Below are 14,545 nucleotides of genomic sequence, written 5' to 3' on the forward strand. Positions count from 1 at the left end.
ATAGCGCTGTACAGACCATACAGGAGCACAGCCGCCTCTATATAGAGCTGTACAGACCACACAGGAGCACAGCCGCCTCTATATAGCGCTGTGCAGACCACACAGGAGCACAGCCGCCTCTATATAGAGCTGTACAGACCACACAGAAGCACAGCCGCCTCTATATAGAGCTGTACAGACCACACAGGAGCACAGCCGCCTCTATATAGCGCTGTACAGACCACACAGGAGCACAGCCGCCTCTATATAGCGCTGTACAGACCACACAGAGCACAGCCGCCTCTATATAGAGCTGTACAGAGCACACAGGAGCACAGCCGCCTCTATATAGCGCTGTACAGACCACACAGGAGCACAGCCGCCTCTATATAGCGCTGTACAGACCACACAGGAGCACAGCCGCCTCTATATAGAGCTGTACAGAGTACGGCCGCCTCTATATAGAGCTGTACAGAGTACGGCCGCCTCTATATAGAGCTGTACAGGCCACACAGGAGCACAGCCGCCTCTATATAGCGCTGTACAGAGCACAGCCGCCTCTATATAGCGCTGTACAGAGCACGGCCGCCTCTGTGAGCGCTGAGGTTTCTGCAGACACTGAGCACATGAAATGTGAGCGGCGTCACTGCTGTATGGAATATACGGGATAATAATGGAGACACTTGTGGATTCCTGAGATCCCATCAGCCGCGACAAGCCGCCTCCTGCGCTGCCCTGACCTCCTCTCTCCATACAGCAGCGGCGCCGCTCACACTTCACACACTCGGGGTTTGCAGACATCTTGGCTCTTCCAGAGGCGCTGGATTCTTCTGTGGATTCTGCGGGGATTGGACGTGTTCACATTTGCTGTATGCGGAGTCGCTGCTCAGTTCTCTTTATGCTGCACAGACCCCATTATAAGCCTCCATATAGCGCTGAATATAAACCTACAGAAGAGACAGTCACTCAGCCCCAGACCTCCCCTGACACCGCGGGGCGCAGAGGACAGAGAGCGGGGAAACTCAGCCATTGTGCGGGGATTTCACATTCAGAGCTCAGCCAATCAGCGCATAGTACGACTGTGGCTCCGCCCACAGGATTATTCCCTGAAGCTCAGTGTTAACCCCTTAGTGCCCGTGATGTTTCCAGCCGTCGTTGTCGCAGAAAAGAACGTTATGGCCGGAGGAGAAAGTGTATGCGACACCACATGGAGTATAAAGTGGTGTATGGGAGGAGAATACAGCACTATATGGGGGCATTCAGCTTTTTCTAGCACTATGGATAATATACAGGACAATATGTCGGAATACGGCACTGTATGGGAGCATCCAGCACTATGGATGGTGTATAGGGCACTGCACGGGGTATAGTAAATATGTGGACGTATTCACCGCTATACGGAAGGATCCAATACTAGAGATACACTGCACGGTATGGAGTATACAGCACAGCAGTGACATTATTGGCCGGACACATTTTAGCTCAAAGATTTGATGTTTTTGGAGCCAGTAAAGCTCTGCACCGCCACTGAGCGCTGTATAACATCCATACAATTATCTGCTCATCATAAAGTGCTCTGCACCTCAATGTAATGCTATAGCCCCCCATATAGCGCTGGATACTAACAGTATAGATCACCATATAGTGCTGAATATAAACCACATATTAGTTATTCACTCACAACCCCAGAATCTCCCCCCTAATACCGCGGATCACACAAAAAGGGGGGGAGAAACGTGCAGCCATTGTGCGGGAATTTCACATTCAGTGCTTAGTCAGTAGGGCTCTGGATCCTCACTTACTATTAACCCCTTATAAGTACCACCTTTTTCCCACCCGCCCCTAGAGCGGCAGACATTACTGATTCAGCGCAGCCCCTCCCCGCGCAGCAGGAGCTGTAGCTTCTCCTCAGAAGATGTGGGCGGCTCTGAAAAGAGCCTTTGTGTTTTTGTTTTAAGTTTGGAGCAGAAGCACTAACCCCCGAAGCCGTAGAGAGTGCGGCCCTGGCGCTTGAGCGCGTACACCACGTCCATGGCGGTGACGGTCTTCCTCTTGGCGTGCTCGGTGTAGGTGACGGCGTCACGGATCACGTTCTCCAGGAAGACTTTCAGGACGCCGCGAGTCTCCTCATAGATGAGGCCGGAGATGCGCTTGACGCCTCCTCTGCGGGCGAGACGGCGGATGGCGGGCTTGGTGATGCCCTGGATGTTGTCCCGGAGAACCTTCCTGTGCCGCTTGGCGCCGCCCTTCCCCAGACCTTTCCCTCCTTTGCCGCGTCCAGACATCTTTCACGTAGTCAGCAAAACACTATAACAGACGAGCGCACAGTCCTCCTTTATATAGAGCGAGGGCGGACCAGAAAGAGAACAGGAGAGATGACGCGATCCGGGGTGGAAAATTTTGCTTGTTTTGCTCCGCCCCTCCTCTGCTGATTGGCTGAGCACAGAACTGTTAGGGATTTTGGAATTTCCCGCTCATTGTCCGTTTTTTCCCCTCTTCTATACCACGATTATGTTATATACAACATCCAATACAGTAAACCCCATATAGTGCTGTATATTCCAATATTATTCTGAATATCTCCATATACTGCTATATAACCCCCATATATTGCCATAAAGCCCCATTATTAGTTACAAGTGAAAAGGTTTTGGTACCGTGTTAGCCAGTTGAAAAATTATTGAATGTTATCAGTGAGAGGAACAAAATTATAATCTTGTGATACCTTTTAATGGCTAACTAAAATTTTATTTAGCCATTAAAAGGTATCCCAAGATTATAATTTTGTTCCTCTCACTGAGAACATTCAATATAAAAGCCCCATTAGTGATGTGCACTCCCATATGGTGCTGTGTACCTTCATAAAAGTGCCATATACATAATACATACAATATATTCATCTATACCCCCATATAGTATTATATAGTCCCCATATAATGCTGTATACCTCCATGCATACCGCCATATAGTTCTGTATAATCGTCATCCATATACTGCAGTATATTTCCTATATTGTGCTGTCCCATAAAGTGCTGTATACCCAATATAGTACAGTAAACCCCATATAGTTCTGTACACCTCCATATATCGCTGTATACCCACAATACAGTGCTGTATACAACCATATATCTCTATATGAGTTACATCCCTGGAGCTCAGTTAGTGACTATTTATAATGACCTTTGACTCCATTCAAAATACAGCGATGATGTTAAATAGTAACAACCTTCATTCCAGTAAGAAAACAATTGCTCCGGTAGAAAGGTGAGTAAATAGAAAAATTCACTTTTATTTGTTAGATCAAAAATATAAAAAAAAATCAAACCAGCATTGATATGTAGAAAATAATATGTATGAACGGCGATGATCTTCACAAAAAGACGCATACTGCTCTGAAACCACCTGAGGGGTTAATTATGGGAAATCTTGAATACAAAATGAGTAAAGAACTCAAATTCTGGTGGGACAGGAATTCCCTACAGACGTATCTGGAAAGGGAAATGGCCTGAGAATTAAAAAGAGGCGACCACTAGAGTTGAGCGGATCGGTCATAATCCGGGTCCGGTGGATTTGGATCGGGTTTCCGCTGAAGTCCGGATCCGATATCCGCGGTCATGTAAATGAATAAGGAGAGAGGAGAGAAAAAAAAAATCAAAAAAAAATCCTGGATCCGGATCGTGCATCCCGAATCCCAGGTACTGGTTGGACTCGGATCGGGCGCTAAAACCGTGCGGATCCGGATTTTGCCGATCCGGGTCCGCTCAACATTAGCGACCACACAATATGGCGAAGAATTCCAGAATAATTGGAATGATATTTGGAGTAAATGTTCGCTCAAACTCATCCAATTGATTGTAAGGAAAGAGAGGAATTGGGATGTTATTAAGACTGAAATGTAAACCCTCCAAACATCAATTAACCCTTTCACTCATCTAGACGATTTACAGAATTACAAACAGAAGGGAATAACAATTAAAAAATTATAAACAAGTATCACAGAATCTAAAAAAACATAAATTTGAAAGAGAATTGAAAGACAATGAAAATAATAAAATCTCCAATCGGAGCAGAGGACGCTCATCACACAGGACACGGGGAAATAACGGAGACATTCCAGGATCGTGGCTTCCAGTCAGCAAATTCCTCGCTGAGAACTTCAGAGGATTTTCCTGATCCTTCATCTGTCTCGTCCATTAGTGTAAATCACAGTAAAAGGACAAATATGAGACAGTCCCGGAATAGAGATAAAGCTGCAAAAACCGGGGCAGGCGCGGAGGAGAAAGTATCGGAAAAAGAGATCACTACATAAAGAGCAAACAGCGGAATCCATCAGGCTTTGTGCTCTCCTCAGACCAGATTTCTTTGCTGTCAAAAGCCTCGGATTTTCTATAAGTAATAGATTTGACTTATTTCAAACAATTCTTGACATCAACAAGTTGGCAACAAAAACCTAAAAATTAGAAATCACCAGATCCATATTATGCTTTTAACATGGTTTATGACTATGGTCCCCAAAAACTCCTACAATCTTACAACTGACTCATAGTTACATATAATAAGAGTACTTTCCAAGTGGATTCATGGTAGCATAGAGCTCACATATATATACATTAACCCAATTAAAATAAATAAATACACATGACTCAGAGATGCAATGGCAAAAATGGCCGTGTTGTTTTATTAATGGTTACGTTAAAATGTATAACTTTAAATAAATTAAATACTTTTCCATAAATAAATAATTCCAAACATTACCAAAAATTTTACATATCCATAAAACATATAAAAACCATAAATCCACCCAACGAAAGTTGGGTGATTTTTTCCACCCGGCCTAAGTATCACAGATACGCAGGCCCCCCCAAACAACACAGCCATTGCTCAATTGCGTATTGCATCCCTAAATTGAAAATATCAAGACCCACTGCTGATAAATGGACCCCATCCCCTCTATACAACCCCTGAATATAACCCTCTAAATCAATATGCCTGTAAGAAAAACCACCGATTTTTTGCAAATACTTACTCATTGCCCTATTCACTCTTTTACGGATTTTTTCCATAAAAACTAATTCACCACTACTCCAAATCAACCGAGGAATAATTTCAGAAAAAATTAAGCAAGCATTTGGAAACAAATTCTGAATTAAAAAAAAATCCCTCATTAACTGACCCATTAAATCCAATGTTTTTATTCTCCCCAGATCATTACCCCTATGTGAAAAATCAATAAATCGGGAGTAGGGTAACGACCGATAAACTTTTTAACACTACCCACTAAATTTTCAATTCTCAAACCCCTAATACCAAACCAAAAGACATTAACAGAGTCCAAATTAAACGAAAGATTTTCAGAATAAATTCTACTTGAAGCTCTGATCTCAGCCCAGTGGATAAACGAATGCCCGAACAGCCAGATGACTGCCCGAACAGCCAGATGACTAGTGGGCCTATAATAATTGAAGAAAAAACATAAATAAATCACAATAGATTAGGACGAACATAAAGTTTGTACCTATTAGAAGACCATCTTCCAATATTGCGTATCTTCTTAACACCTAGACCCGCACTAGCAGCTTCTGTTGCAGCTCCAATTCTAAATGAATGGGATGAATAACCTCTACCATCCAGCCCCAGTTTTCCCAAGCATTTTTTCAAGATTGCAGAAAACTGGAACCGGGAAACAGAAGAACCATCCCTATGCAAAAATAAAACAGCCCCTAAATCAGGGCGAATAAGAGCCCAATTGGATAAATTAGCAACTGGACAAACCGGACAACCCGGTATGGCCTTTAACTTTAAAGAAACACCCTTCCCAAGTTGATCTGTTTTAGATTTCCTAATAAAAATAAAAACAAAATGCCCTTTTATAACTAAATCATCACGCAATAAACCCGTTGAACTATTTCTATTAGCGGACACTACTTCCCCTATACGTAATGCTGCAAAGAAAGAAACAACAAAAATGGCTCTAAACAAAGTAAGCTCAAAGTGGTCAACACAAACCTCACTGAGGATACCCCATAATCCTCTTAACAACTCAAAAGAGATCGGACTCCTAGCATCCGGTGTAAACGACACCCTCTTCAATCCCTTCAAACACTGGCATACTAAAAAATATTTAAACAAAGAATCCTTTCCATTTAGCTTAAAAAAGAAGGAAACTCCAGATAAACTTTTATGAATAGTAGAATAACTATAACCACCTACCACCTGCAAACTAATAAACTGCAAAAACACCAGAACATCAGATGAAAAAATTTCAAAGCCATTCTCCTCACAAAATTGTACCCACTTCAACCATGCATCTGAATACGACTTCCAAGTAGCTGGCGACACAGAATTCCTTATATAAAACGGGATTAACTCGAAATTGCCCCCCATAAATGGGACGGGCAAAGAGTCGCCTCCGAGTCTGCCCCTGGCAAACACGCCCGAAATTCCTCCAACCTCTGAAAAGATAAATGATCAACAGCAGGGTTAGCATTTAATAACCCAAGACGTGCCTTAAGCAAAATGTTATACTTAAGACACAAAACCACCAACTTCCTAAGCAAGCAACACAAAATTGGGCACTTCGAAGAAAGACAGTTAACCGAGAAAACCAATCCTTGGTTGTCCGAATATAACAGAATACGTTTGTTGGACAGCATTTCACCCCATAGTGAAATAACCACAAACAACAGAAATAACTCCAAAACCACTCTTTTACTCAATAAACCTCTCGTCCGCCAATCACTAGGCCAAATCCCTCCACACCAATGAGAACCAAACACAATACCAAAACCAAAACCACTTGCCACACTAAAAAACAGTGCTAGGTCCATTGATGAGACAAAATCACTCTGCACACAACAAAAACCGTTAAATGATTCTAAAAATTCTAACCATACCTGTAGATCAGCCTTAATCTCCCTCGAAACCCTAATATGAGAATTCGCTGACTTCACCCCTTTGGTAGCATCGTACAATCTCCGAGAAAACACCCTACCTATAGGTATAATCCTCAATGCAAAATTAAGGCTTCCTAACAGAGATTGAAACTCCCGTAGCGTAGCCTTCTCCCTACTCAACAAACCAACAATTATACCCTTTAACTTCCAAATCTTTTCCTGAGGGAGACTCAATTCCATTCTTTCAGAATCCAACACAATGCCCAAAAACTCTAACCTAGTACAGGGAAAAACCGTCTTATCACTTGCCAAAGGTACCCCAAAACTGAACATAATGCGGATAAAATTACCTAACAATTCTAAACAAATCCCTGACAACCGATTCCCAACAAACAAAAAATCATCAAGGTAATGTAAAACCCCCCCTTTTCCCACTGATTCCTGAACTACCCAGTGTAAAAATGTAGAAAAAGATTCAAAATAAAAACATGAAAGTGCGAAACCCATGGGCAAACATTTGTCAAAATAAAACCCTTCATCAAAATAAAAACCCAATGAATTAAAACCGGAAGGACAAACAGGTAATAGCCGAAAGGCAGACTTTATGTCAGCTTTAGCCAGCAATGCACCATTACCAAAATCAACAGCTAAATCAAACGATGCATAGCTGACTGAGGCTGCACTATGGTCAATCTCGTCATTCAATGAACTACCTCTAGGGTACGATAAATGGTGAATTACTCTAAATGAATTGGGTTCTTTTTTAGGCACAATTCCTAACGGAGAAATCCTAAAGTTAACAAAAGGGGGCGACTGAAAAGGACCTGCTACCCTACCTAATCCTTTTTCTTTATCAATGTGCAACCTAACAGCATCAAGCTGCACATTGACAGATTTCAAATTCTTCGTTACATGACACCCGACACCTGAAAATGAAGGCACATAAAAACCATCCCTAAAACCATCACGGATGAGATCCGCTTTCTCCTGATCGGGGAAGCGTCCTAACCATGGAAGCATTTTTTCCAGGCTCACCGGCGTCGGGGCCTTTGAAAAAATGCTCCTTGCCTCCAGACACTTGTACATTGGGCTGACCATGCTTCTTGAAGCACTTAAACAAGGGGTGCACCCCGCCACAAAACGAGCATTCGTGTCGAAAACGGCAGTTACCCTGCCATTTGCACGATGACTCATTAAAAGCGAAGCACACCCCCCGCTTAACAACTTGATTAGTCGGCTGTCTAGAGAATGTGCTCCTTTGTGGCAGCATTAAGTTAAGCCAAAGGCCCACATCCTTAATGCCCCACTTGAGAGATGAATGCACAGATAACTTTTGCCTGAACGCCTCATCATAATTAAGCCAGGCGAGCCCGCCAAAATTACGATAGGCCTCCAGGATCGTATCCTGGTGATGAAATAACCCACCACCCATATGTGGGAATTTCTCACTCAGGACAGCGGCATAAATGCTGAAAGCCTGGAGCCAAGAGTGAAAAGACCTGAAATTCTTCTTCCTTTCACTCTCAGCCTCCAGCTTACTGTCAGCCCTATCAGCCCTATGTTGAGGCTCTCTCACTGCCGGGAGAAGGGTAAACAAATCTATATACTCTAAATTCCATATTTTCTCTTTAACGGAGACACTAAGGTGAAATCCCAAAGGCGAGATCTCACACACTAGTGCCTCCTTTAAATGTGACTCAGCAAGACCCAGAGTCCCCTCCCGAGACACCTCAGGAGCAGGACCCCCAGGCAGCTGACCACTTTGCATAAAAAATTCAGACATTGTCTGAAAGACAACATCCTTCACAGATTCCATAGTACAATTAAGCACATTAATGTTCTCACCCGAACGATCCGGCCTCGAAACCGATCCTCTTCCGGCGGTGTCTGGACGGCTCCTCTGCGCTGGACGGCTCCCCGGCTGGGCTTCCATCATCTTCGGATCCTTCTGAAGCGCTCCAAGCCAACAGCTCCACCGCAGCCCCAGCTGAGCTCTTTTGCAAGGGGCGCGGTAAGGAGCGCTGACCTGGCGTCACTTCCGCCGGCGGATTGGAAGAAATCGCCGCCGCGCCGCCTGATGACGCGGACTGCCGAGATTGCTGGGAGTTGCGTGATGATGCTGTCACTTGATCTCGCCGGCTCCGCCTCAGCTCACGCGATGGCACTGAAAGACCGCTCGCCGAGACTCCGCCTTCCCGCGATACTTCTGCCGCCTTCCTGTTCCGCACTCGGCCTTCCTGCGATGCGGATGCTCTCCTTGCTCCTCCGCCCGACCTCCTGGAAGCGACCACCGGTAAGTCCGCAGGATCCAATCTTCTCTTCTTTTTTAGGACCAGCCGATTCTCGCCGACGTTCTCCACTTGAAAAACTTCATCAGATGCCGTCGCCGCCGTCGCCGCTGTCGCCACCGACACTGAAGCTGGAACCTCTGCCGCCGCCGACGCCGACCCGGAGCTCAAGCAGGACCGAAGCCAATCTTCTCCGCCTTCATCGCTGGCCCTCCGAAGCAGCTGCAGGAACAGTGACTCCATGTGGTGATTCTTCTTGCTTGACAGGTGACACTGACACAGCTGACCAGAACAGCTGTAATTTATCCAACTTTCTTCCCGCTCAAAACTACCACTGACCAATCAAAATCTTCAAAATTGAGCGCGCAACAGGCTGAAGAAAAACCAGCTCCAGCCTGTTCGCGTTACCAGCTGCTATTCAGAAATTAACCCTTCACAGTCAGAGTAAAATTACCACACAACCCAAATACCATATAAAAAGCATTGGAATAAATAAAATAATGCAGAATATAGAAAAACAGATAAAAGATGAGAAAGTAGAAGATAAAAAGGGGAGGCTCATGCTACCATGTAATCCCCAGGCTTATTGACTCTGGGGATTTTCCAATATATTGCTTTATTAAATTATTTTTTTGATATATATTTTTTGGATACACGCAGTGCAGAGAGTGCAATATAAAAACACAGATACGTTTAGGTGACAAAACCAAAGAACAGTGCGACCTAAGATCACGCACGGCAATTAAATAAACCAATATATATTAATGCACATATTAGAAATTTGTTCAGCATCCAGGGAGCACCCCATATACTGTCATATTACACATTAATCATATTGCACATATCCCAGAGCAAACTTTGCAAATAATAGGTTGGATAAAGTGCTTCATTATAGTGCTAATTATATATAATATTATATTGCACATTTATCATATTGCACATGGTTGGCAACAAACCTGACTTAAGATTAATATTATCATCAAGAACTGGAGCAGGATATGGATCCAATATGGAGCACATAGGACTAGAGTTGAGCGCGGTTCACCAGTTCGCGGTCCGAGTGATTTTGGGGGGTGTTCTAGTTAGAACTCGAACTCGAGCTTTTTGGTAAAAGTTCGGCAGTTTGAGTTACGTTTGAGAGCGGTTCTGTGAGGCAAATCCCGGGATATGAAGATGAATTATGACTTCCAGTCATAATCGCTCATCACTCCCTGGCAGTGCCCCCCTCCCTTCTTGTTCTCAATGTCCAGCATCTGTGAAGGTGTTACACCTCCATGGCCATCTCCTGTGATATGGAGATGAGATGATGTGGGAACAATGGACACAGGAGAACTCCCTGCCGTGACCCTGTGGTAGGAGCTGCTATCTAATTAGCAAGCTTGGAAGTATCCAGACAGAACGACTCCAGTAAAAAATGGTTCATATCTCGCAAGCCATATTTCCGATAAATATGGCAACCATAAAAATGGTGTCTCCGCATGCGGACGATGCTGGCACACCCTTTTTATGGGAGCGGGAGCTTGGGAAATACCCCAGGCGTGATATCAGCCAATGGGGAACTAGTAGACAAGTCATGAGTCCTCTCATTCTGTAGCTAAATTCATAACTGTCACAATGAGAGCATTGGCGTCCGCCTACGACGCTCCCAGGCCAAGTTATGGCCATATTCCATGTTGTGGATTTTGTCCATAACTCCAGCCAGGGGTGGAGCAGTGCTCCCTCTGAGGTCACGAAGGTAGGAGGGGACCTGGATTTGCCCAGGTTGATAACCCTACTTCGGCCATTTTCCAGTGTTCTTTCGCTGGGGGTCACGTGTAGGAAACATCTGTGGGAGTTCCTGGAAACCTGGTCTACAGCGCCCCCCTGTGGCCAGACGCACAAGGTAACTGCTGGAACTGTGTATGCCTGTTTGTAAACCATGCTTTATCTGTAACTGTACTCTGACATATGTATATTCTGTAGATTCCCTATTGTATATATTGTAGTTTCTAGTGTGCTTTAGGCTGATTAAATTATATAATTAATCTTGGGCTGTTCTGTTATCTCGATCTTGAATCCCACGTCTGTGTGTTCGGCTAATAGTTACCGTGAAGCGGTTGGTGGCAGCGAGTTTGTGCCAAGGATTATTGTGGGGAGGCCAGTGAGACTCGGGGAGATTTTATATATTCCGCCCGCGGAGGTCGGGGGAATATATACCCTACTCTCACCGGGGACCCTTCAATAATCGGCATAAGTAGTATAGCGGCCTCCTTGCTTATTGTCGGGCAATTCCATAATTGGCCTGACTATAAGAGGGGCGCTAGAGAGCGCGTCACGTGCTCTGTCTGTCGGTCGGGAGGTATAAAGGAGGGGTGACCCCCACTTGTTACCCCCCGATTGTGACGTACTGGTAGCCAGCGTGGGGGATTTCTGAGTGACCCCCCCGGTGGTTTGTGACATATTGGTGGCATAGCGGTGGGATCGAGATAATAGTGTGTGTGAGTGTGAGACCCATACTCCCAGACACTAAAGACTGCCTGCAGCAGCTGTGGCTGCTGGGGTCTTCAGACTAGCTCAACACTAGAGTGTCAGAGTGCAGATACTGTAAGGTGTGTGGAGGCATCAGGTGTCAGTTCTGTGTCAGTGACCAAAAGTCTGCAAGAATGGCTGATGGCACCAGGAGCAGAGCTAGGCAACTGGCCAATGCTAAAGCAGGAGCCGAAGAGAGGGAGGACGGTGCTGTGGACAGTAATGAGGAGGTTGCCCACGAGTCCTCCAGGAGCTCGACGCCAGAAAACCGTTCTGCAGAGGACAGCGCACAACCTGGCAATTATGGACAAGATGAGGAGCAGCTCACCCAAGGGTCCTCAACGAGCCAGATGCCAGCCCTCCGCTCTGCAATGGACAGTGAATCACCTGGCTCTGCAGCGTGCCGCAGATCACCACATGCCAATCCCTCCGGCCTGAGAGGTGCAGAGGCTCTCCTTCAAGCTGCCTTGGCCAGGCTTATGGCTGGAGACCGGGATACCTACGAGATACTCATGGCCGAGCGTGAGCGACAGGCAGCGCGTGACGCTGAGGCTGCGGAGCGGCAAGCAGCGCGTGAGGCTGCGGAGCGGCAGGCAGCGCGTGAAGAGCGAGAGCGACAGGCAGACCGTGACTACCAGCTGCAGCTAGCTCAGCTCCGGCCCTCATCAGCCACATGTGACCTTCAAAACACCAAACTTCCAAAGGTCCGTGTTGAGGACTTCCCAGTGCTGGAGAAGGATGGAGACTTGGACTCTTTCCTGACTGCTTTTGAACGGACTTGCTTGCAGCACCATCTGGACAAGGATCAGTGGGCCAAATACCTGACCCCCCGTCTAAGGGGTAAGGCCCTGGATATCCTTGGGGACTTGCCTGCTGAGGCAGATCAGGGCTACGACACCATCAAGCGGGCCCTGATCCAACAGTACAACCTCACTCCAGAGTCCTACCGCAAGAAGTTCCGGACCCTGCAAAAGGGACCAAAGGACTCCTGGGCTGACCACCGGCGGGCACTTGCCCGAGCTGCCGACCACTGGACCCAAGGCCTGCAGCTTTCCACCGGACCGGAGATCCTGGACTTGTTCATCACGGAGCAACTCTTGTGGAACTGCCCTGAGGATCTCCGCCAGTTCATCCGAGACCAGAAGCCAAAGGGGTCCACGGCTACAGCTGCCCTGGCCGATGACTACACCAACAATCGGGCTCCTGAGGCCAGGAGAGCAGCCACCAGCAGCACCTGGAGAGGGGGTAAGATGAACTCTGCGACTGCCCCACCTGCCCCTAGACTGCAGGGGGTGTCCCCCTCAACTCCCCTCTCCAGGCCCGTGGCAGAACCAAGACGGTGCCACCAGTGCAACTTACCTGGACACTTCAAGGCCATGTGCCCTCAGCGTCCCAAGGCCCCGTCCCCGTCCCAAGGGCCGCCCAAGGTGTATTGTGTGGGTGGGGGTGGTGGTAGGTCCCTGGACAGCTTCCAACCTGTCACCGTCGGCCGGTCTGTGACCATAGGACTGCGAGACAGCGCCTCGGAGGTGACTCTGGTGCGGCCTGAGATGGTGTCCCCCCAAGACTTGATCCCTGGAAAAACCCTCGCTGTCTCCGGGATTGGAGGCATTGACCCGGCGCTGCCTGTTGCTGACATTTATGTGGACTGGGGCGCAGGGCGAGGGGTGAGGGAGGTGGGGGTAACTGATCGGATCCCCGCAAACGTGCTACTTGGGACAGATTTGGGGCAGATAACCTCCCAGTTTGGGCCCCCACCAAGGGCTGAACCTTCAGCCAGTACGGACATGACTCCTGACAATGTTAATGTGTTATCTATGAATGATGTGAGAGAGGGGGGAGTGAACTCTGATATTTCTGCTTGCACAGACACCATAGACACACACACAGCTGCAGCTGTGACAGGGGAGGGGGTCAGAGAAAGGTGTGACAATGCCTCTACAAGTAATCAGCCTGTGAGCTGGGATCTGCTGCCCTCTGCAGGGATAAGCAGAGAGCAGGGTGCTGCAGGGGGAGGACCAGTGTGTGGGGTGGGGGCTACCACAGCAAATGTGGGGTCCCCAGAGATTTCACAGCGGGGTTCTGTTGCTGCAGGAGGGGAACAGGCAGGTGAGATTGGGGCCGGTCCAGGAGCGGAAGTGCTCCCAGGTAAGATCTCGGTGCATGGTTCCCCCACAACCGGGGTGTCAGGAAGCCAGGTCGGTCTGCCTGAACCGGCGACTTGGTCAGGAACGGAGGAGGAGCAGGCACGACCCACGGTCGCAGCGGCTGTGGCCGCTGTCACCCGCAGTGGGAGTGCTGGAAGCCAAGGGGCCTCCCGGAGGTCCGATAGCTCTTCCCCTTCTGACCAAGTGGCAGCCGAGTCAGGTGGAGGCCAGGACACAGGTCCCGGGGTACTGACCGAAGATGTGACAGTCTCGTCGATTCTGGCCACATCTAGTCAGGGGTTTCAGGCAGCGTTAGAAGGTGACGACAGCCTGAAAGCTCTAAAGGAGCAGGCGGCACAGCCTCCCTCGGACTCGGACCCGGAGCGAGTGGTCTGGGACCAAGGACGGCTGTACCGGGCCACGGTCCAGCAGGGTTCACCGGAGGCGTGGCCCAGGGACCGACAGTTGGTGGTACCCTATCCGTTCCGGACGGAGTTGTTGCGGATCGCACATGAGATTCCGATGGCCGGACACCTAGGGATCGCTAAGACCAAGGCCAGGTTAAACCAGCATTTCTACTGGCCAAAAATGGGGGCCGATGTGGCTGCCTACTGCCGTTCGTGTGAAACCTGTCAGAGAGTGGGGAAGGCGGGGCCACACCCCAAAGCCCCACTAGTATCTCTGCCAATCATCGATGAGCCTTTCAGGAGGGTGGCTGTGGATCTGGTCG

The sequence above is a fragment of the Anomaloglossus baeobatrachus genome, chromosome 4, assembly GCF_048569485.1.
Source record: "Anomaloglossus baeobatrachus isolate aAnoBae1 chromosome 4, aAnoBae1.hap1, whole genome shotgun sequence".
Classification (NCBI taxonomy): Eukaryota; Metazoa; Chordata; class Amphibia; order Anura; family Aromobatidae; genus Anomaloglossus; species Anomaloglossus baeobatrachus.